This window comes from Chionomys nivalis, chromosome X (assembly GCF_950005125.1).
Source record: "Chionomys nivalis chromosome X, mChiNiv1.1, whole genome shotgun sequence".
Lineage (NCBI taxonomy): Eukaryota > Metazoa > Chordata > Mammalia > Rodentia > Cricetidae > Chionomys > Chionomys nivalis.
The window spans coordinates 35,551,848-35,577,956 of NC_080112.1; positions in this window are offsets into that span (position 1 = coordinate 35,551,848).

A 26,109-nucleotide genomic window follows, 5' to 3' on the forward strand; every position below is an offset into this window, starting at 1 on the left:
TCCTTTCTCATTAGCATTAAGAAAATTCAAGGTTAATAAAGCATTATGTAATCTATTTCTGAGGGTATTTTCGGCCCCTTTCTGTTTGTTCAGCATACCCTTTATAGTACGATTTGATCTTTCTATAACTGCCTGACCTGTAGGATTATTTGGTATACCTGTAATGTGTTTTATATTGTAATAATCAAAAAAGCATTTCATTTTCTTAGATACATATGCTGGACCATTATCTGTCTTTATTTGTGCAGATATACTCATGATGGCCATAACTTCCAATAAATGTGTGATTACTGAATCAGCCTTTTCTGAGCTCAGGGCAGTAGCCCATATTGAAAACCTGAATACGTGTCTATGGTGTGGTGTACATATTTTAACTTACCAAATTCCATAAAGTGGAACACATCCATCTGCCAGATTTCATTTCCCTTAGTATCCTTTGGGTTACTCCCTGCAGGCAATGGTGTTTGATTATAGAAAGAACAAGTAGGACATCTCTTTATAATGTCATTAGTTTGTTGCCATGTAATGGAAAATTATTTCTTTAGGCCTTTACTATTGACATGATGCTTTTTATGAAATTCTGAGGCCTGCAACAAGCTTCCAATTAATAATTGATCAATCTCAGCATTACCTTGTGCTAGAGGACCAGGCAGACCTGTATGGGACTGGATGTGTGTTATGTACATTGGACAAAGCCTATTCCTGATTATGTCTTGTATCTGGATAAACAATGAAGTCAACTCTGTGTCATCTGGTATAAATTCAGCAGTTTCAATATGCAAGATAACTCTTTCTGCATATTGTGAATCTGTAACTATATTAAGAGGTTCTTTAAAATTCCTTAGCCCCATAAGAATGGCATATAATTCTGCCTTCTAGAATTATAAGGGCTTTGTTCCACCTTCCTCAATTCATCTGACTTGTAACCTGCTTTCCCTGATTTATTTGCATCAGTATAGAATGGACGGGCTCCAGTTATTGGAGCATCATGTACAATTCTAGGAAGAATCCAAGAAGTTCTCTTTATGAGGTTAAGTCTACCACTTTTGGGATAGTTGCTATTAATTTCTCCCAAAAAATTAGCACGAGCTCTTTGCCATGGTTCATTGTCTTCCCATAACTTTTTTATTTCTTCAGTAGTAAAAGGCACTATAATTTCTGCTGGGTCTATACCTGCTAGTTGACGAAGTCTCAGCTTACCTTTTATAATTAATTCACAGACTTTTTCCACATAAGTTTTTAATTTTTTACTTGGTTTATTAGGTATAAATATCCACTCTAAAATAATATCTTCCCTTTGCATTAGAATCCCTGTAGGAGAAATTCTGGAAGGCAATATGACTAGGATGCAGCTAAGATTTGGGTTCACCCTATCCACATGTGCCTCCTGTAATTTTTCCTCAATCATTGTCAGTTCCTTTTCTGCATCAGCTGTCATTTTCTTGGACTATTCAAATCTTTATCACCATCTAAGGTTTTGTTTAAATGAACTATTAGATCAGGTATTATCTCAACAGCTGGTCATAGACTGGAAATGTCTCCTAACAATCTTTGGAAGTCACTAAGAGTCTTTAACCGGTCTCTCCTAATTTGTGCCTTTTGCGTTTTAATTTTCTCTAACCCTATTCTGTAACCTAGGTAATTAATAGAATTTCCTCTTTGAATCTTTTCAGCGGCAATTTGTAATCCCCACCTAGGCAAGACTTTCTTTACTTCTTCAAACATCCTTTCTAAAGTATCTTTATTTGAATCAGATAACAAGATGTCATCCATGTAATGATAAATTATGGACTTGGGGAATTGTTTACGAATTATTTCCAATGGCTTACTTACAAAATATTGGCACAATGTAGGACTATTGAGCATACCCTGTGGGAGGATAGTACATTGATATCTCCTATTAGGGTGAGAAATTATTATAAGTAGGCACTGTGAAGGCAAATTTTTCTCTATCCTTTTCTTGTAATGGTATAGTGAAAAAACAATCTTTCAAATCAATAACTATAAGAGGCCATCCTTTTGGTAATAGAGAAGGCAAAGGAATTCCAGATTGTAGTGGGCCCATAGCTTGAATTACCTTGTTGACAGCTCTTAAATCTGTCACCATTCTCCTTTTACCAGATTTCTTTTTTTTTATAACAAACACAGGAGAATTCCAAGGGCTGGTTGATTCTTCAATATGGTGAGCATCTAGTTGCTCTTGCACCAGCTGTTCCAATGCCTGTAATTTATCTTCAGCTAGAGGCCACTGTTTGATCCATATTGGCTTCTCAGTTAGCCATTTTAAAGGTAGGGCTGTTGGTACCTCTAAAGGTTTGGTATTTGCTGTATGTTCTTATACAGCCTGAATGGTTGGTGACCTTTTTCCATAATACTTCATCATATCCTTCCCAGAATTATGAGTTCCTGGAACTACAGGAATGTTAATCTGGGTATTCCATTGCTGTAGCAGGTCACGGCCCCATAAATTTATTGCAATATTGGCTATGTATGGCCTTAGTCTTTCTATTTGCCCTTCGGGCCCTATGCATTCAACCCATCTTGTGCTTTGTTTTACACGAGATAGGGTTCCAATTCCCAGGAACTGAACATCTACCTCTTGAAGAGGTCAATTCGGATGCCAAGATTCTGGAGTAATGATATTTACATCTGCACCTGTGTCTAATAAGCCTTCAATAAAGTGCCATTTATACAGACTCTTAGCTTTGGTCTTTGATTGTTAATAGAAGTCTACCAAAATATATGTTTATTCTGTCCTACTGGGTTTTTTGACTCATCCTCCATGCGTAATTCATCATTTAGACCAGTATTACTTTTTACAGCAGAAATTAGAGCTTTTAATTTTCTTGGTGAGGCATGTTCTCCACTGTGACTGGGAATGACTGGGCCACTGTTGGCTTGGGGGCCTGCAAGAGGCCCCTCAAGGAGTTTCCCGACAGTATCGGGTTGCCTTGTCTGTCTGTTGTTGACCTGCATTTGTTGGAGCAATGTCGTCCTTTACCACATCTCCTATATATACCTGAAGGCTGAGGTCTCCTATTTTTGTCATTCCCAGAGGAGATATTATTCCTAGAAATTCTTTGCCTGCAATCCCTTTTCAGATGTCCTAATTTACCACAATTAAAACACCTGGCAGTTTGATGTCTCCTCATTGCTTTGGAAATCGCTTCTCCTACCCAAGATTCAGTTAAGATGGTGGTAAGGTCACATGACCTCAGTTAAGATGGTGGTAAGGTCACTTGACTGCAGTCAAAATGGCAGTGGTCACATGTTATATGGAAAAGTCACAATGTTTGAGTTGCAGGGATTTTAAGGTTAATAATAAGAGAGACCTAAAGACATGATCCACCCTGTCACTGAGCCACCATGCTACAAGCCCTGGCAGGGAATAAAGGGCTGGAATTGAAAACAGCCACCTCATGGATCCAACCAATTTTGTTGGCAGTAGTATTGGTGGCAGGGTCCATTTGCCTATGCACTGTCAGTAGTTAGAAAGCTCCCATAAAAGTGGAACTGGCAGGACACTGGAGGAATAAGGGTAGGAACATTAAGGCCTGTGGTTTTAGAGCCTCTAAAAGGCATCGATCTCAGGGGGGTGAACATGTATGGCTTGTTACCCATAGTTCAAACCGTGAAAACTCATAAAATGGCAACACCACAAGACCTCTGAAAGCCTTTACTGAAACAAAAACAAAACAAGCAACACAGCAGAGAAAAAAGAAAAGAAAATGAAAATAATAAAAAAGAAAAACTGAAGGACCCTGTGCCCCTAATTGAATGCACCACACAGAGTGTGCAGTACTAGCACAGGAGGATTGACCCTGGGTAATTCCAGGCTACCACAAGCAGCCTTTCATGGCAAAAGAAAAGAAAAGGAAAGGAAAGGAAAGGAAAGGAAAGGAAAGGAAAGGAAAGGAAAGGAAAGGAAAGGAAAAAAAGGGAAAGAAAAACTGAGGGACTCTGGGCCCCCAGATGAATGCACCACACAGTGTGTGTAGTGCTAGTGTGGGAGGACTGACCCTGGGTCAGTCCAACACAATTTTAGCTAAGGGAAGCAATCCAGAGATGAATGCCAGTTAAGGGCTTAACCATCTGTGGTTGGGGGCTATCCCCACTTTTCTTGGAACACCATAAGATTGCCGGGAGCTCGCTGGTCAATTCCTCAGGTTCAGAGAAATAGTTAAGCTGACCAGAATGGGGGGAAACTCACAAAGTGTAGACACTGGTGTGCATAGAAATCATGCTTAGGCATAAGGAACACATGGTTGTTGTGGAAAAAAATACCTGGTTCTGAATCCCAATGCTGGAAGAGGGGCTTTGGGTGGGAGAGCCTTTCAAGTGACAGAACCAATGAAATAGATTAATAAAAATATGCTGCAAGATCCCCGGGTAGCTGCAGTGGCCAGATCTCCTTGACTATCCTTTTTGCAGGGTGAAGACTTCTTTTAATCTCTCACAATCTGAGATCTTTCTGTCTCCTCATTTCCTCATGGACAAGATGGAGTCTGAGACCTGTGACTGAACCTTGTACACGTTTCATTAACATCCATTCAATTTTCAGGCTGTTGTCAGGACTATTGGCTGACATATGGGCTGAATATCATCTTTCACTCTGGGAAAACATTTTGAATAGAGTTTGGAGTGGCTGCCAAGTTCTTCCAGGAACACAGTAATAGTATCTCTTTAATGAGTAAGCACAGATAACCCATCTTCCTTTAAATTGCCTCATGTTAGGTCACAAAACAATGTAACTAATACAGAAAATTGATACCGGAAATGGAGGTAGATTTGTAATGGTTAATGTTGATGATCCAATTGAGAGGATCTAGAATCAACTAAGAGACACAGCCCTGTGCAGTCTGCGAAGGTTTTCCAGGAATATCTAAATAAAAGGAGAAGACTACCTTGGAGGTGATGGAACTTTTTAATTGGAGGCTATATAGAGATATGAGGGAAAAAGAACCATTGCTTGGTTTCTTACTTTCACTTCTTGCTATTAAACTTGCAAGTATGTCTATGTTATGCTGATATAAAACTGCTCCTTTTCACTCCCTGGAACCAAAAATCTCAATTCTGTAATCATTGCCTTTTTTTTTTCCTGTGAGGCACTACCTTCATCGGGAACCTATCAAAAGGCTGTCAGCCATGGTCAAAATTAATCAAAGTAGATCATTAGCATACAAAATCTTGAAGATTCTTAAGATTTTAGGCTCTTTGTGTCACTATATGAGAGGTAGGCTAAATGTATATTATATAATATCGTATTGGTATCTCTAAAAACGTCCAAAAGTTTAGATTCTAGCAGGAGCAATTTGTTGATCTGAGGAGATCAGTGGAACTAGAATCTGGCATTATTCTTAGACTATGAGAAAGCTTCTGAGATGAAATTAAATCACAAGCTTATTCCCACCTTGACGGAAAAGATTGACCTCAGTCAGATGATTCTTTTATTTTCAGTGCTAGAGTTGGAACCCAGAGTTTTGTCCAGCTAGACAGTCACTCTATCACTATCACTGAGATACATTCCCAATACCCCAAGTCTATTCTTGTACAGTTAATTACTGACTGAGTCTAGCCTTGCTGTCCATGCACAGCTGCTGACCAATCAGGGATCTCTGGGTGTTACAGTCTATAACAGATATTTCTCCTACTCTAACTTGTTACAGGTGAAATTTATAAAATCAAATTTATAATTTAAAGGGCAAGATCACAGATAACAGTACAAGAGTTCAACAGTTTTTGATATTTTTGCAAGGCTTATGTGATTCCCTTTTACATCCCCCTATTTGGATCTGGGGATGAGCTTTGTCCTTCATATTTTCTTCTTAAAAACATGCTGTAATAATAGGGCCAAGAATGAAGCACTTTAAAAAATAATACAGTCTTTACAGACTAATAATGACCAACAAAAAGAAAAAATCAGCACTCTAAAAAATACAATCAGTTTGATGGTCAAAACCCAAACAATGACAGAGGGTACTGAGACATTGTCCAAAAACATTTGTGCTGGTAAATGTATTAATCAAAATCGGTTAAACAGTTATAATAAATTGACAAATAAAATGTCTCTCTAAAAAGGCAATACACTATAAAAATTACATCCAAGGATGGGACATTATCTTTACTGGACAGAATTCTTACCTTAAAATCCTCAATGAGGACATTAGAGCAAAACACTGGACAGAAGATCCAGACTTTACAAAAGACAGTGGTAAAAAGATTTAAAAGATGAAAAAAATATTAAATTTAATGATCAGAAACCAAAGACAAAAAAAATAAAATAAAATTTAGCCTCATCAGTACATACCAAACTGAAAAATAGCATACCCAGAGTTCTAACTGCCTATCCAAAATATCATCAAAAATATCATCTGGCACCAAGTAACCTAAGGTAGTCAAAAATATACAAGGAAACCCATACATATATGACTGATCTAAAAAAATTAAACAAACAATAGTTTCTTATAAAATACATTCAGCCATTGTTAGGAAAATGGTCAAAACATAGGCTTCACGCAATAAGGCAACCCCATAAAATTGGCTTCAGTTAATCTCAGTTGTCATAAAAAAGGAACCACAGCTTTTTAAAATATCCTATTGCAGAAAAATTTTGAAACAAAACAAAAAGAACTTAACATTTCCCAAGATCAAATTCTGGGTGAGGGCCATTACTCTGATCCTAAGGATCAGGCTCTTTACGATAAACATGTCTTGTTCCTATGTAGCACAACAGTTTTAAACGTTTGGGAAAGTATTCAGAAATCCAAAATAAATAAATCATACAATAAGGTTAAATAGTGTCAGAGAAAATCCTTTAGAGGGTTTTTACAAAGATTAACTAAGGCTGTACAAATAGGAGTAACAGACCCAAAAGCTAGACGTGTACTAATTAAATCTTTGGCTTTTAAAAATGCCAAATTAAAATACAAAAATTTCCTTGGGTCTTTAAAGGTTAGATCAGCACTAATGGGTAAATGGATCTTACATACAAAAAAGTTGACACATTTGACTATAATACTAAAGCTTGGGTAAGAAAAGCAATTTCCAATGGTGTGAGGAAACACAAAAAATGCCAAACGTTTTTACTGTGGTAAAATAGGATATCTGAGAAAGGATTGTAAACAGAAAATTCTTAAAAAGAATATCATGTCTGGAAATGGCAAAAATAGGAGGACTCAACCTTAGGGTATATGTAAGAGGTGTGGCAAAGGCCGACATTGAACCAATAAATGTAGGTCAACAAGAGACAGACAAGACATCCCAATATCATCCAAAAACTCCTTGAGGGGGCCTCTCACAGACCCCCATGATGAACATGGTCCAAATATTCCCAGTTACTGTGGATAATGTGTTTCACCAAAAAAAAATTAAAAAATCCAGTGCCTACTGAAAACAAAACAAAACAAAAAAACAACATACTGGTCTAAATGGTAAAATAGACCTCCAAACAAAGTTTGTCCTCATGGTTGGGGACACTGTTTAGGGGTTAATTATTACTTGTATAAGGTAGAGGATTAGGGTGAAAACTATGTAGGCCCAGAGATAATAAAAAAGTAAATAAGGACATGGTGGACATAAGAGGTGAGACAACAGTGGCCTTGGAACCTAGACCCCCCACTCCCTAAAATCTTCACATGGGAGAAAGGCCAGGGTCCCCCTACACAGGTGCCTTTGGCATTCTTAGCAGCCAGCAGGGAGCTTGTCTCCTAGACAGCCATCTACCCCGACCCAATGCATCAGTCCCTGCAAGCTCCATGGAGACCAATTCATGTAGACATAAGAGTTGAAGGAAGAGATGGAAAAGCATCAATGCAAGAACTCCTCCAAGATCCTAAAAAGCAACATGATAAAACCAGAACCCAGCTGTCACACATCAGGAAGACTTTATCATCCTAACCCAGAAGATATAGAAGAAACAACTTTAAATGTTACTTATAAAAATTATAGAGACCTTTAAAGAGGAAGGGGAAAACTCCTTTAAAGAAATGGAGGAGAAGACAAAAAAAAAGCTGGAAAAAATTAATAAATCCCTCAAAGAAACCCAAGAAAACCAAGAAAAAGCAATCAAATAGCTGAACGAAACAATTCAAGACCTGAAGATTGAAATAGAGGAAATAAAGAAAACACAAACCAAGGGAACTCTGGATACGGAAAATCTGGGCAAATGAATAGAAACTACAGAGACAAATATAACCAACAGAATACAAGAGAGAAAAGAAAGAATCTTAGGTGCTGAACATTCTATTGAGGAAATAGACTCATTGGTCAAAGAAAACATTAAATCAAACAAAATATTAACACAAAACATTCAGGAAATCTGGAACACCATGAAAAGGCCAGACCTGAGAATAATAGGGGTAAAAGAAGGAGAATTCCAGATCAAAGGCACAGAAAATATATTCAACAAAATTATAGAAGAAAAGTTTCCCAACCTAAGAAAGATATACCTATGAAAGTACAACCAAGTCCAAATGGATTAAAGACCTCAATATCAGTCCAAACACACTGAACCTGATAGAAGAGAAAGTGGGAAGTACTCTACAACACATGGGCACAGGAGAACACTTCCTACGTATAACCCCAGCAGCACAAACACTAAGGACATCATTGAATAAATGGGACCTCCTGAGACTGAGAAGCTTCTGTAAAGCAAAGGACACTGTCACTAAGACAGAAAGGCAACCCACTGACTGGGAGAAGATCTTCACCAACCCCGCAACTGACAAAGGTCTGATATCCAAAATATATAAAGAACTCAAGAAATTAGACCGTAAAAGGTTAATCAATCCAATTATAAAATGGGGCACTGAGCTGAACAGAGACTTTTCAACAAAAGAAGTTCAAATGGCCAAAAGACACTTAAGATCGTGCTCAACTTCCTTAGCAATCAGGGAAATGCAAATCAAGACAACATTAAGATACCATCTTACACCTGTCAGAATGGCTAAAATCAAAAACACCAATGATAGCCTCTGCTGGAGAGGTTGTGGAGAAAGGGGCACTCTCATCCATTGCTGGTGGGAATGCAAACTTGTGCAACCACTTTGGAAAGCAGTGTGGCGGTTTCTCAGGAAAGTCGGGTTCAACCTACCTCTCAATCCAGCAATACCACTATTGGGAATATACCCAAGAGATGCCCAAACATACAACAAAAGTATATGCTCAACTATGTTCATAGCAGCATTGTTTGTAATAGCCAGAACCTGGAAACAACCTAGATGCCCTTCAATGGAAGAATGGATGAAGAAAGTATGGAATATATACATATTAGAGTACTACTCAGCAGTAAAAAACAATGACTTCTTGAATTTTGCATACAAATGGACGGAAATAGAAAACACTATCCTGAGTGAGTTAAGCCAGACCCAAAAAGAGGAACATGGGATGTACTCACTCACATTTGGTTTCTAGCCATAAATAAAGGACATTGAGACTATAATTCATGATTCTAGAGAAGCTAAATAAGAAGTTGAACCCAAAGAAAACCATATAAGCATCCTCCTGAATATTAACCTTCATCAGGCGATGAAAGAAGACAGAGACAGAGACCAACATTGGAGCACTGGACTGAAGTCTCACGATCCAAAGGAGGAGCAGAAGGAGAGAGAGCACGAGCAAGGAACTCAGGACCGCAAGGGGTGCACCCACACATTGAGGCAATGGGGATGTTCTATCGGGAACTCACCAAGGCCAGCTGGCCGGGGTCTGAAAAACCATGGGACAAAACTGGTCTCGCTGAACATAATGGACAATGAGGTCTACTGAGAACTGAAGAACAATGGCAATGGGTTCTTGATCCTATTGCACATAATGGCTTTGTGGGAGCCCAGGTAGTTTGGATGCTCACCTTAATAGACCTGGATGGAGGTGGGTGGTCCTTGGACCTCCCACAGGGCAGAGAAACCCGCTTGCTCTTTGGGCTGAGGAGGGAGGAAGACTTGATTGGGGGAGGGGGGGAATGGGAGGTGGTGGCGGGGAAGAGGCAGAAATCTTTAATAATTAAATAAATTAATAATAATAATAAAAAGAAGTAAATTATGGTGTGATCACAAAAAAATTGGCATCTTAGAATAATTTTACATTATTATTTGATCATGTAAAATCCTATTAGTGCTTCACATCTCAGAATGTATAAAACATATCTGAAGTAGACGAAATGCAGCAGGGCTGACTCAGCTAAACATCAGTTTAACTGTTAAGTGCCCAAGGAGCCAGTGAGATGGCTTCTCAGGTTAAATGTGTTTACTGCCAAGCCTGATGCCCTTAACTAATCTTTGGGACCCATATGATGGAAGAAGAGAACCAACTACTAAAGGGACTTCTCTGATCTCTGCATGCATGCTATAACATGTACATGATCACACGCATGTGCATGATCTCTCTCTCTCTCATACACACACACACTAATAATAAAGGTTAAAAATGTTAACAAAAAAAAAGAAAGTACAAGAAGCTCATAGAATACCAAACAGATTGGATCAAAAGAAAAAAAAACTATCCCCTTGCCACATAATAATCAAAACATTAAACATACAGAACAAAGAAAGAATATTAAGTGCTGCAAAAAACAAAAAAACAGTCAAGTAACATAACTATCAGAATTACATCTGACTTCTTAATGGAAACCATGAAAGCCAGAATGTCTTTGATAGATGTACTGCAGACACAAGAGACCATGGATGCAACCCCAGACTACTGTACTCAGCAAAGCTTTTATTGACCATTGATGGAGGAAACAAGATAATCAATAACAAAAACAGATTTAAACAACATGTAGTGAGAAACCCAGCCTTAAAGAAAGTACAAGAAGGGAAATGAAAACCCAAGGAAGCTAACTACACTCACAATAACAAAGGCATCTGAAAACCCCTCACCAGCATAACCCAAAGAAGGGAAACACACAAACACTACTACTGAAGGATAATCAGAGCTAACAACCCCTGGTCATTAATATTGCTTAATATCAATGGTCTCAATTCACCTATAAAAAGACACAGGCTAAGAGAATGGGTATGGAAACAGGATCCAGCATTCTGATGTTTACAGAAAAGGCACCTCAACCTCAAAGACAGACACCACCTCAGAGTAAAGGGTTGGGAAAAGGTTTTCTAGTCAAACGGACCTAAAATCAAGCAGGTGTGGCTATTCTAATATCTAACAAATTTGATTTCAAACTAAAATCAATCAGAAGAGATGGAGAAGGACATGTTACACTCATAACAGGAACAATTCATCAAGATGAAGTCTCAATCCTGAATATCTATGCCCCTAATACAAGAGCACCCACATATATAAAAGAAACATTACTGAAACTTGAATTGCACATCAACCACAACACACTAATAGTGGGAGATTTCAACACTCTTTTCTCAACAATGGACAGGTCAAAGAGAGAGAAACTTAACAGAAAACAAGATAGGAGAACTAACAGATGTAATTAATCAAATGGACTTAGCAGACATCTATAGAACATTCCACCCAAACAAAAAAAGAATATATCTTCTTCTCAGCACCTCATAGAACCTTCTCTAAAATTGGTCAAATTCGTGGTAACAAAGCAAAAATCCACAGATATAAAAAAATTGAAGTAATCCATTTTGTCTTATCAGATCACCATGGAGTAAAGTTAGAATTTAAAAACAATACTACTCCTAGAATGCCTACAAACTTATGGAAGCTGAACATCCAACTACTGAACCACTCCTGGGTCAAGGAAGAAATAAAAAAAGAAATTAAAACCTTCCTTGAATTCAATGAAAATGAAGGCACAACATATCCAAACCTATGGGACACTATGAAGGCAGTGCTAACAGAAACGTTCATAACACTAAGTGCCCACATAAGGAAAATAATGAAAGCGCACATCAATGACTTAACAGCATTCCTGAAAGCTCTAGAAAAATAAAAGAAAGAAATTCACCCAAAAGGAGAAGAAGATAGGAAATAACCAAGTTAAGGGCTGAAATCAACAAAATAGAAACACAGAAAACAATAGAAAGAATCAACAAAACAAAGAGCTGGTTCACTGAGAAAATCAAGAAAATCAACAAGATTGACAAACCCTTATCCAAACTAATCAAAAGGCAAAGAGAGAGCATCCAAATTAAAAAAAAGATCAGAAATGAAAAGGAGGACATAACAACAGACACTGAGGAAATTCAGAGGACCTTTAGGTCCAACTACAAAAATCTATATTCCACAAAACTGGAAAATGTAAAAGAAATGGACAATTTATAGATAGATACCACCTACAAAAATTAAATCAAGAACAGGTGAGCAATTTAAATAGACCTATAAGCTGCAAGGAGATAGAACCTCCCATCAAAATCCTTTGAACCAAAAAAAACCCCAAGACCAGATAGTTTGAGTGCAGAATTCTACCAGAACTTTCAAGAAGAGCTAATACCTATACGTCTCAAAGTTTTCCACATAATAGAAACAGAAGGCTCATTGCCAAACTCTTTTTATGAAGCTACAGTTACCCTGATACCAAAACTATACAAAGACTCAACCAAGAAAGAGAATTACAGACCAATCTCACTCATAAACATGGGTGCAAAAATTCTCAATAAAATTCTGGCAAACCAAATCCAAGAACACATCAAAAAAATCATCCATCATGTCCAAGCAGGGTTCATCCCAGAGATGCAGGGCTGGTTCAACATACAAAAATCAATCAATGTAAACCACCATATAAATAAACTGAAATAAAAAAACATATGATCATTCCATTGGATGCAGAAAATCCATTTGACAAAATTCAACACCCCTTCATGATAAAGATCTTGGAGAGATTAGGAATACAAGGATCATATCTAAATATAGTAAAAGCAATATAGCAAGCCAACAACTAATATCAAATTCAATTGAGAGAATCTGAAAGCCATTCCACTAACATCAGGAACAAGACAAGGCTGTCTGCTCTCTCCATATCTCTTCAACATAGTACTGCAAGTTCTAGCAAAAGCAATAAGATAACATAAGGCCATCAAGTGGATTCAAATTGGAAAGGAAGAAGGTAAACTTTTGTTATTTCCAGATGATATGATAGTGTACATAAGTGACTACAAAAACTCTACTAGAGAACTCCTACAGCTGACAAATACCTTCAGTGAAGTGGCAGGATACAAAATCAACTCAAAAAAATCAATAGCACACCTATACACAAAAGATAAAGAAGCAGAAAGGGAAATAAGAGAAAGACCACTTTTCACGATAGCCACAAATAGCATAAAGTATATTGGGGTAACACTAACCAAGGAAGTGAAAGATCTATTTGACAAGAACTTTAAGTCTCTGAAGGAAGAAATTGAAGAGGATTCCAGAAAATGGAAAGACCTCCCATGTTTTTGGATTGGTAGGATCAATAAAGTAAAAATGGCAATTCTACTAAAGGCAGTCTACAGATTCAATGCAATCCCCATCAAAATTCCAACAAAATTCTTCACAGATCTTGAGAGAACAATAATCAACTCTATTTGGAAAAACAAAACAAAACAAAAAAACCAGAATAGCCCAAACAATCCTATACAATAAAGGAACTTCTGGAGGCATTACTATCCCTGACATCATACTATATTACAGAGCTACATTACAGAAAACAGCTTGGTATTGGCATAAAAAACTGAGATGTTGACCAATAGAATTGAATTGAAGACCCAGATATTAATCCACAAACCTATGAACACCTGATTTTTGACAAAGAATCTAAAATTATACAATGGAAGAAAGAAAGGCATCTTTAACAAATGGTGCTGGCCTAACTGGATGTCAATCTGTAGAAGAATGAAAATAGATCCATCTCTATCACTATGCACAAAACTCAAGTCCAAACAGATTAAAGACCTCAATATAGATCTGACTACACTGAACCCGATAGAAGAGAAAGTGGGAAGTAGACTGCAATACATGAGCACAGGAGACCTTTTTCTACGTATAACCCCAGAAGCACAAAAATAAGAGCAACAATGAATATATTAAAAAATGGGGTACTGAACTTAACAGAGAATTCTCAACAGAAGAATCTCAAATTGCCAAAAGATACTTAAGGATAAGTTCAACTTTATTAGATATCACGAAAATGCAAGTCAAAACATCTTTAGATACCATTTTACACCTGTCAGAATGGCTAAAATCAAAAACACCAATGATAGCCTATGCTAGAGAGGATGTGGAGTAATGGGAACACTCATCCATTGCTGGTAGGAATGCAAACTTGTGCAACCACTTTCGAAATCAGTGTGGAGGTTTTTCAGAAAATTGGGAGTCAACCTACCTCAGGATCTATTAATATCACGCTTGAAAATATATGCAAGAGATGCCCAATCATACTACAAAAGCATTTGTTCAATTATGTTTATAGCAGCATTACTTGTTATAGCCAGAAACTGGAAACAACCTAGATGCCCCTCAATGGAAGAATGGGTAAAGAAACTGTGGCACATCTACACATTAGTGTACTACTCAGTGGTAAAAAGCAACGACATCTTGAATTTTGCATGCAAATGGATGGAAATAGAAAACACTATCCTGAGTGAGATAACTCAGACCCAAAAATATGAATATGGTATGTACTCACTCATTAGTGGATTCTAGCCATAACCAAAAGACATTGAGCCTACAGTTCCCTATCCTATGGAAGCTAATAAGGTTAACCCAAAGAAAAACATATACAGATCCTCCTGGAAATTGGAATCAGAAAAGATCGCCAGGCAAAAGTTGGGAGCATGGGGGTGGGGGTGGGGTTGGGGGAAGGGGAGAGGGGGAGAGAGAAGGGAGAAGGGAAGGGTTGGGGAGAGCTTGGGTGAGTGGGATGGTTGAGATGGAGGAAGGACGGATATGGGAGCAACGAAGGAGCTATCTTAATTGAGGGAGGTCTTTTGGGGTTCGCAAGAGGCTTGGCTCTGGATGGGTTCTCAGGAGTCTACGGGGATGACCCCAGCTAGGGTCCTGGGCAATGGAGGAGAAGGTGTCTGAACTGGCCTTATCCTACTGTCAGACTGATGACTATCATGAATATCACCATAGGACCTTTGTCTGGCAATGGATGGAGATAGAGACAGAGCACTGGACTGAGCTCCCAAGGTCCAGTTGAAGAGCAGAAGGAGGGAGAACATGAGCAAGGAAGTCAGGGCCACAAGGGTTCGTCCATCCACTGAGACAGTGTGCCTGTTCTAATGGGAGCTCACCAAAGCCAGGTGGAGTGGGACTGAAGAAGCTTGGGATCAAACTGGACATTCTGAATGTGGCTGAAAATTGGGGCAGACTGAGAAGCCAATAATAATGACACTGGGAGTTGTCTCTACTGCATGTACTGGCTTTTTGTGATCCTATTCTATTTGGATGCATACCTTCCTAAGCCTGGATGGAAGAGGAGGGCCTTGGGCTTCCCACAGGGCAGGATACCCTGCCCTCTCTTAGGACTGAAGGGGGAGGGGTGAGAGGGAGTGGGAGGGAAGTTGGAGGAGGGGAGGAAGTGGAAATTTTGATTGGTATTATTTATAAAGTAATAAAAAAGCATTAGTGTTATACCACACAATTTTACAGGGCAGTCAACTATAGAAAGATCAAATTGAACTGTAAAGGATATATCAAATAAGCAGAAGGGATAGTAAAGACCCCCAGAAATAGATTGCATAATGTTTTATTAACTTTGAACTTTTCTAAATGCTAATGAGAAAGGACTAACAGTTATGGAGAGACACTGGATAGCAGAAAAAAGTACAGGTTGAAATCAGTCAATATGCTTTAAAGATGTGTTGATTTCAGAATGGTAACCAGGACATGTGTTAAGCTGGGGAAGTAGTTTTGCTATTGTTTCCACAGGAAAAGAAAAGCTATGGATACCATCAAAATTGATAAAGATAAGATTTGAAAAAGAGACACCTCTTAATTAGAAGAGATTATAGTTCATCAAGCATCATGGCTGTTTAATCTAAATGAACCTATAAAACTAACAAATGCTTTTCATTTGATCAGATATAACTTGCCAAAAGAGAATCATCCCAAAATTAGGGTTGGGGAAGCATTTTGCATTTTATTCAGGAGAATAAAGGTATCCAGCTAAGGAATCCGATGAATATTGAACAAATGAGACATCTGAAGAAAAAGAACAAATCATCCAGAAGAAAAAATGTAAAGAAAAGAGTAAATTGGCCTATTGGTCTATCACATTTCCAACAGGGTAAAATTTCATAAATATTTCCACATGTTTGTTTTTGCTGTTCTCTACAGACATACAATGCAAGTGGTCTTTTTCTAGTCCTATTCAAGTTAATAATTAAAACTCTCTTTAGAGTTGAAACATGGCTTTCTCCTGTTCTAAACCCAAGTATGCTTATTAAAGTGAAATCCAAAATCTCTGTCTCATGATATAAGAGCCACCTGTTATGGTACAGAAGAAAAACAAATATTTAAGGACTATCTTATTACCACTAATCTCATAATCCTTTGGTTTTATATTGACTCTTCAACAGTTTTTCTTAAGGTATAATATTTATAAGATTAATATATAATCATATATGTTTAAATCTTTTTGTCATGATATTAATGGTCATATAGAGTACTAATTAATTCTAGGAAAAGATTTCATCTACCTTCCTGTAGATGATTTAAGGTTTGAGTCTCCATTAGTTTTCTGCAGTAAACCATGAGCATGCCAAACAGCAACTTTTGAAGTCTCTATAAGGAGGATGGGGGCCCACAAGGACAATTCCTCCAGGACTGTGATAATACCACTAAGCTGAAAACACCTTAAAGATCGGTTTGGGGGCCTCAAATAGTTCAGAACAATTTTGAGGTGGCTAGCTGAGATGATACAGCCCAACAGACTGCTCTAGCTTGGACTTGAGACATGTCCTGAACTCAGACAACAAATGATACAGCTACCACTCCCAGTACTTGACAATTAACCCAAATTTTTCTTTTCAGGATCCCCTAAAGATGCCATCACCCACAGACAGCAGGAAGTAAGTTTAAAAACACTACATCGACATTCCCAAGAGGTGTGGTGAGTGGTTTTTGGTCTTTCACTGGGTTATGGATATTTGTCATTGTTTAGGAGGATTGGTTACAAGTTGTTATTGGTTATGGCTAGGAGAAAAGTTGAAAGGAGATTAGATTCTAAGTTCTTGTTTTGAAAAGAAAAAAGGGGGATGTAGATATGATAGGTTAAAAAAGTAGATTATTTGTTATACTCTGAAAAAAGGGAGGATATAGATATGATAGGATAAAAAGGTAGATTATTGAATCTGCATTTGAAAAGCGACTACTAGTTTTAAATGTTTTCCATTGAATTGGACTTTTGTATATTGTATTCAAGTTTTGTGTATTAATACAAATGTGAGATTAATTTTGTTAGAACATATTGTATATACATTTCTACTCTTGTTCAAGGTGTTATACCTATACAACTCATTTAACAGTGTTATACAAATTTCTAGTCCTTGAAAATTATTATTACCAACTATTTAGGATAATAATATATTGCAGGATAGTAGTCTTCACCTATTACAATTGAACTTGTAGTCACATTTATATATGTTTTCAAGGTCAAGCAGAGATATATTTTAGATATACTGGTCATCTTCAAACACTTCAGAGATATACAGAATATAACATTTAAGATGTTTTAATAACATAGACTCTTTTTATGACAATGAGACATGTCTGCTTCTGGCAGCACCAATGTACTTCAGAGAAGATAATGGTCATCAAAAAAACTTCACATGGAATTTACTTCCTTTGTGAGAAAAGTAAGCCCTTGGTCAAGAAAATGCCCTTGCCTCAACTGCTGAAGGTTTGCTGCCCTACTTAGACAAGCATAACACAAAAGAGACTTACTGCCAAACATTTTCAAGACAAGGAAGGGCAGTCTTTCAGAATATTCTGCTTCACAGAAAAGTCTGTCACATATGCTAGAATTGTAGCTCGAATATGGATACCCTAATGTTGCAGAAAACCTTTGGGTAACTGTCCACTCAGTTCTTTCTGACATTTCTCACATTATTTGGAAGTTGCTTGCTCTCACTTCTTGCTTACTCAATTAATATTATTTCCTTCTTTGTTCTCTGAGGGACTTGAAGACTACATTGTTATAGTTATAGATTTCCTAGTTTACCAGGCGTAGAAAGCAAGTTATGATAGAAAGTAAATTAGGTACAAGACTTTGTACTCATAGGATAGAAAGTACTGTATTTTCTCTGAATTTGTCAAATGCAAATGGACTAGATATTATTGATGTATTTAGTGCTTGTATATATTGTATATAGTTATTGTAATTATTGTGTATAGTTTTTCTTATATTAGTTATAGCCTTCTTTTTTATTTTAGATAAAAAGTGGAAATACAGTGGTCCATTATTTGTGTTTTAATGAATAAATGTTTCCTGAAGATCAGTGCAAATCAGCCACACTAGTCAGCCATACAGGACAGGGAGTGGATGCACACACCTTTAATCCTAGCAGCCACACTAGTTAGCTATAGAAGCCAGGCAGTGGTGGTTGCATGCCTTTAATCCCAGCACTAGAGAGGAATATAAAACAGGAGGAGACAGGTCTCACTCTAAATCTCAATCTGAGAATTTGTGGAGGCAAGGTCACCTATTTTCATCTGAGGTAGAGGTAAGAGCCAGTGACTTGCTGCTTTGCTTCTCTGATCTTCAGGTTGAACCCCGATATCTGTCTCTGTGTTTTTATTATTCATGCTGCACCCAAGGTCTAATGATCTTCTAGAGACTACACCTCTTAATATTAAAGTTTGGAAATTAAGCTTTTTTTCCCTTTCATCATTATTGTTATTGTTGTTTTCACTACCATTATTGATTTGTGGCACTGAGGGTTGAGCCCCAAACATGTTAACAGGAGATACATCAGTGATGTATAACTCCAGCTCCTGGATTGAGTTTCAACATCAAACTTTGGGGTAATACAATTATTCACCCTATGACAGCTTATTAGAGTATTATATTATTTTTTAAATAAATAATAGCACCAAACCAAACACCATAAATGTGATCCTGAACATCTAATCAAGAAAAATAGGAGCTGAAAGTAGAACATGAGGCATCACTCATTTTGTTAATCTTGTGGACTGAATATGTGATGCTCCCCCTCTAGGCTCATGTGTGTTATCTACTTGGTCACCAGTGAGCTGAAAGTTGTGAAATCTTTGAGAGGTGGAACCTTACTGGAGAAAATAGGTCACTAGCAAAAGGCTTGTAGATTTTTTAGCCTGGTTCCACTTATGTCTGCTCTCCTTCCTGACTGTGGATACAATGTGACCAAATGCATCAAGCTCCTGTTGTCAAGCATCTTCCTTCATGATAGACCCTATTCTTTTTAAAACTATAATCCAGAATAAACTTTTAACCCCTTCAGTTGTTTCTGATCATAGTAACTTGAAAAATAAATAATACATCTATATATGAAGATACACTAAGCATTAAAAATCCTAGCCTGAAACTCCTTCAATATCTTCCCTCTGGCCCTGCTACATCACAGTTTCCTGTTTTTCTCCAGCTTAACATACCTTCCCATGAGTCTTGCCCTTCTCCTAAGAGTATTATTTAAGTGGAAAATCATTCTCTTCCTCAAATAAATCCTTCAGTTCTTCAGTGAAAGGTATCACTGTTACAAGGAGAGCAGGGCCCTTTGTTCTGGTTGCCCAGCTAGCTTACACTCAAAATAATCACACAGAAACTATATTCATTTAAACACTGTCTGGCTCATGAGTTTTAACTTCTTATTGGCTAACTCTTACTTATTAGTTTAATCCATCTCCATTAATGTGTATCACCATGTGACTTTGTCTTACAGGCACGATTCTAACCAGCATCTGTCTCAGGCAGGAGCTCCATGGCATCTGCCTGACTCTGCTCTTCTTCCCAGCATTCAGTCTGTCTACTCTGCCTAGCTAAGTTCTGCCCTATCAAAAGGCCAAGGCAGTTTCTATATTCAACCAATGAAAGCAACACATAAACAGAAGGACCTCCTATACCATATCACCTTAGATAAAGGCCCACAATCAACTAAAATACAATAATTAATCTTGGCCACACATTGGAACTACCTGAAGAGTTTCTGCAATACTGATGCTTAGACTCCACTTAAGAGCTTTCAGTTGCATTGGTTTCTTGACATGATCAATCAGGGCTGTAATCATTCTTCTAGTGAAAGTCATTAAAGGAAATCATTATTAATCTTTAAGAACCTGAACAGGTTGTAAAGGTAAATTGTGTGGCAAAGCGAATTGGATTTTGATAGGCTTGAGTTGGAGAAGGAATATACAGAGGACTTTTTGCCAATGAAAACACCACATGAATAAGTTGGCAGAGCCTTTGGAGGGCACTCATTCCCAAAATTGTGCTCTTAGTATATCACCACAATGCATCTTATTCTGTCTACCTCCTATTTTGGAGCCCACTAAGTACTTAGATCATCTTTTAAGAGGTTGCTGGGCTCTAGTCTAGGGTTTAGAATGACAAGTGTGAATGTATCTGCAGTTGTGAAAGATACAGCTAGGTTGCAGTGGTGGGCAAAAAGGGTGGATGATTTTATGACTTGCTCATTTGATAGGAAAATATTTACATTAGGGGCTTTTTGAACAGCCCAAATAAACAGGAAAGCATTCCCAGCACAAGCACCTTGGGGGTAAATTAGAATAGTCTCTTAAATCCTGGATGTTTTGTTGATGTAAAGAATAAAAAAATTGCAAAATTTCATCTTATACAAGTAAAATTTTGCTTGGGGTTTTGAATTAGCCAAGTGCTGCCAGGAATTCAAGTCAGTAATGGCAGACAGGGCTGAAGCAATAGGCAAACTAGTTTTGTCTCTGTCTTTAATTAGTGTCATCCTTAGCGCTGTGCAGAAGGGTTACAAAGAGCATTAATTAAATTTGCAGCCGAAACTAAATTGGGACATGATTTGAGGTCTAATGAGACCTATGAGTAACACACAGAGCTAAGGGGAAGAAAAGCAGCCTCTGAACAAAGTATCCTTTCCTAGCTGGGTACAGGATATCTAGGAACCAAGGGCCCTCACCAAGAGAATATCTCAAGAAAGAAAACAGGATATAATACTAAACTGGCATAAACTAAAAACCTATTCACAGGACTCCTTTATCTTGGATATCTCTGTGTGCTTGCTTTTCTCCTTAAAGAATATTTGTTTTCCCATGGATATTATCTTTGGATGAGTCACAATGTAATAATTGAGATTTTCCCCATGGGTGCACCTGGCCAAGCAGCATCAGTACTGCCTGAGAGATCATTAGAAATGGACATTCTGGAGATCCCTCCCACCCAGACCTAGGCATCATACTCTTGATTTTAGTTTTTCTTTAAGACAGAGTCTCAGGTAGTCCAGATTGGTTTCAAACTCAATATGTTGCTGAGGAAGACCTTGAATTCTGGATCCTCCTGTCTATTTCTTTTGACTTTTGAGTTTTTATGTGGCACCATGTTTAGCTCGTAATTGTATTTTAAACACATGGATCAAAATATCACAGTTTATTGCATAAATTTGTATAATTAACTGTTTAAACACATGATTTTATGTCCATTCACTTTGAAGAACATGTGTAATAAATAAGGGCTTATGCCAGACACATTTAGATATTCTCTGGGAAACAACAGATTTCTAAAACTAAACATTTGTATTACAATAGTTTCAAAGAATTTCAGGTCTCTTGAAATGGTACTCTAATCATTCCAGCCATGTCCATGGGGTCTTGGCACAGAGGTTGTAAGCAGGAATAGATACTGATGTTATCTGTATTCATTTAGAGCTGTGTCTGGGTCATCCTGGAATGTGAGCGTTAGAACAGACCTGTGAGATGACCTTGTGCTACCCTCCCTCATCTTCAGATGGTAAAAGAGAGAAGCAAAATCTCTTGCCTCTACACATCTGTGAATATAAAAAAATGGTGTCAGACACTACTGTGGGAATTTATAAGTGACCAGTTGGAATAGACATCCTTGCTTGACTCCTTGGTCCAAGGGCACACTTCACACCAGAGGATACTCACCTTTCAGTTGGTTAATATAGCATTTTAGGAATCTCCACACGTATTCTTCATTTCATTCCCTGTCTCTAAAATTGAATACCAATACAAAACAAAACAAAACAAAGCAAAAAACAAACAACAAACTAACCAATCAACCAACAAACAAACAAAAAAAAACCTCCACATTTAAAATGAATTTTCTGATTCCTTAAGTCTGGCATGGACCTCTATAATTTACATCTATGAGGTGAAGAGGGAGAGATGTTAAAGGGCGGTTCTTCCTTCCTTGGGTTTTGAGCTATTCCTTGTCTGTTCTTTTTTCTTTTTTTCTTTTTTCTTTTGACAAGAGAACAAAAGGAAACCACACACTATTTAACAGAAGCAGTTAGTTTTGTAACTTACCATTGCATAATTATTAATCAACCATTCTGCACTTGGTGCTGTGAGGTACTGTGGAAATTTCATGGATGAAGAGACCCAAATTGGGCTATCCAAAGACTAATTAATAGTGTGATCATATCATTCATCACCAAATCCATGCCATCATTTGAAAGCCATGAAAGTGTTGACAGTATTTATTTGGAAACAGCAAATGTAAATTAGAGATATATACCAAAAAAGACTGGCATGTAAGATACTACACTAACAGATGCTTAGAAATACAGCCGCCTTAGTTGAATGAAGCAAGTGTTCACATATAGTATCTGTCTATAACACACATGCAATATATTTGGAAACCATAAAGGAGTAGAAAGTGAGGGTAAGTTTTGCAGAAGAATGATATGATGGCAGATCTTGGTTGTCCACTTGACACACTTGAGAAGAAACAACTGAGAAACTGCCTTCATTAATTAGCTTTGTGATCATATCTGTGAGGTATTTTCTTGATTATTTTATGAGATAAGAGATCATAGCCCATTCTAGGCAGTGCCACCTCTATTCAGAGGGTTATGTATAAGAAAGCTAACAGAGGAGGAGTTAGAGGAACAAATCAATAAGTACTGTTCTTTCATTGCTTGTGATTCAAGCTCCTGTCTTGAGTTCTTGTCCTGGCTTTCCAGGATGATTGACCATAACTTATAAGCTAAATAAATACTTTTCCTTTCTAAGTTGGTTTAGGACAATGTTTTATCATAGCAACAAAAATCAAACTAGGACAAGTGAGTATTCAAGTTGTGCTTGGAAGTATGGATAAGATTTCAAATGGTGTAGTGTTTCAGGAAGTATTCTGAGTACAGTGGCAATGAAATTAAAAATTCAGAGAGTGTGAGGGAGGATGGTGACCAGCTGATGTAGTTGGGAGCTAAATAGGTCAAAGGTGTATAGCATGAGGCAAAAGAAGGACACAAGGCATGGAGAGAGAAGTGGAGCTAAAATGTTGGCTTGTCATCAACTAGATATGTGCAATTTGTGCCAATATATGTGGCTCAGTGATTGAGAACAAGCAGAGTTCTTTTTTTATTTTTCTCTCATATATTACATCCCAACTGCAGCCTCTCTTTTCAGTCCCCCTATCTCCTCTCTCCCCCCAAATCCATTCCTCCTCCTCTTCCCTTCAGAAAAAAAAGCAGACAAGTATTAATAAATAGTTTAGTTTATTGCATGGGTTAGTTAAGGTTCATTTCCCAATTGGTTTGTACTTTTGACAAGTATAAATTAGATGTAACTGGGTCCATTTTACAAAGTTGGGTTCTGTGACATACATAGTTAAGAACTCCATCAATGTCTCTAGCCTGTTTAATGAAAGATTCGGTCCTTGGCATGAGAAGGTACAGAGCTTCTCAAGGAAAAAGGAATAAGGACTTAATTCTAACCTGAATTGTCTCTTTAAGTTGTGGTACCTCATTGGATTGAAAAAGTTTTCTGTGAGAATATGTTTACATAAGTGCCCTACCACTGAGCTACAGGCCCAGTCCAAGGATAGATGTAAGTTCCTACAAAGAAAAGAAGAAAACAGAGTCACTTTGAAAATCCTTTATTTCTGTGACTTTCATCCTACTTTGCAACTCACCTTGTCAATATGCCATTGTTTTCAACATGTTGTTACTGGTTCTCAACCTTCATCAGCCTTGACCCACCAGCAACAGTGGCTCACTATATTTTATTAAAATGTGGTCTTGAGATCACTGTCCTCCATCCTTAACACCTGTTCCTTTTTAATGTTTTTCATGGGCTTCACTCTTCCTCCAGAAACTTGTTTTTGACTGTTCTTGAGTCTCTTCTCTCCCATGGTTTTCCTCATCCCTTTGTTGGTTTTATCCAATATGAAGGGTTTAAGTACCATTCTGTCTCATGATCTTGTTCCTGGATGTGGGGCTTAGTATGAACTATGTACTAGTTGGTTCCACTTGAGTAAAGATGACTCCAACTTCAAGTGCTTAAATATTAACTCAGATATTTTTCCATGGCATTTCCACAGAACAACAAAAACACTAACACATATTTTAGAATGTCTCCAGGATAGAACCTGACCACTCACTTCTCTCTATTTCCCTTGTCCAGTATCTTCACGTACTCTTGAAATGTTTTAATTATCTCTTAGTCCCATACTGCCTCCTATAGTCTGTTCTGCTTACAGTGGCCAGAAGTCACAGGTGTCTTAAGAATTTGTGTCAGATCACATTATACCCCCAGTCAAAACTCCTCTATGGCTTTTCTTTTCATTTTATGTAAATGTAAAAGGTCTTATTTAGTAGGCTGTTCCTAGAGTTCATTCTACTGACACCTCACTTGGTCCTTGAGTACTATAAACATAATCCTGTCTCAGGGCATTTGTACTGGCTAGGCCTTCTCCCTGTAGTGTTTTTTCTTCAGGTACATGTGTGACTTACTCCACTTTCTCATCAACTTGGAACATTCATTCATCATTTGCTGCTGTGGGTTGAACTTTATGAGAAGCAGCCTGGGAGATGGTGTTTAGCATACAGAGAGTTTAGCAGAGGGTGCTCTTGGAATCAACAGGTGAGGAAGAAACTGATAGTAAGTACAAGTAGGCAGGAAAGAAGTCAACTGGGATAGACCTGATGGCAACTTTTGACTGTCTTTAGAGCCAAAAGGCCTGCAAAAATTGTTTTCCATTGACCTGAAGAGTTTATATTCTGCCTCCCTTTTTGATTTCCTCTTCTATGAGGATTATCCTTGGGTAAAGCGACATTGTGTGGCTGAGGAACACCCTGAAGATGTTGTTAGCATTTCCAGAGATTGAGACATAAATTCTTAGAAGGAAAATCTGGACATGGCATTGCTATTGTTGTCATCTTCCTGAGGTATTATTCCGACAACACTATTTCTTCTTGAAAACAATGTGAACTCTCTTCTTTTTTTTTTTTGTCTCCATCAACTAGAAAGCAGGGATCAGGAGTGCAGAGATTATTTTAACTAATGTTTTATTTACTTTTTATTTATTATTTGAAGATTTCATACATGTACAAATATATTTTGATCATATCTACTCCTAATCCCTCCCCCCAACTCCTCATATCTTACAACCAAATGCTCCTTCCTCCCAATTTTATGTACTCTTGTTTTTTAATAATCCACTGAGTCCAAACAATGGTGTCCAAATGTGCATGGGTGTAGGATCATGCACTGGGGTTGGCAGTCTACCAGTGGCCAACCCCTAAAGAAAAGTCACTCTCCCTCCCTTAACAGATATCAATTGACAATAGTTCTCAGTCAGGGCTGGAGCCTTGGGAGCCCCCTCCCTACTCCATGGTTTCTTTTAACTGGCTTGATCTTATGTAGGTGACCACAGCTGCTGTGAGCTCATGTGTGAAAAAAACATGTCATACCTAGAAGTCAACATTTCACAGCATTTCTTTCCTTCCCCTGGCTCTTCTGGTCTTTCTACCACTCTCTGTGATATTCCCCAAGTCTTTGAAGGGTTGATATTCCCTAAGTCTTTGAAGTCTCATTTGTGGCTGAGCACTGACAATTACTTTTTCTCAGTACTTTGAGTAGTTATGAGAATCTCTGAATTAACTACTACTCAGAATTGGTGCAATTTTTGTTTCTGAGTTATATGGGGTATCTCATTAATATGCTAAAAATTTTTACTGTCATATATTAATGGGGTTCATTAAAACATGTTCATTTAACTATAACATG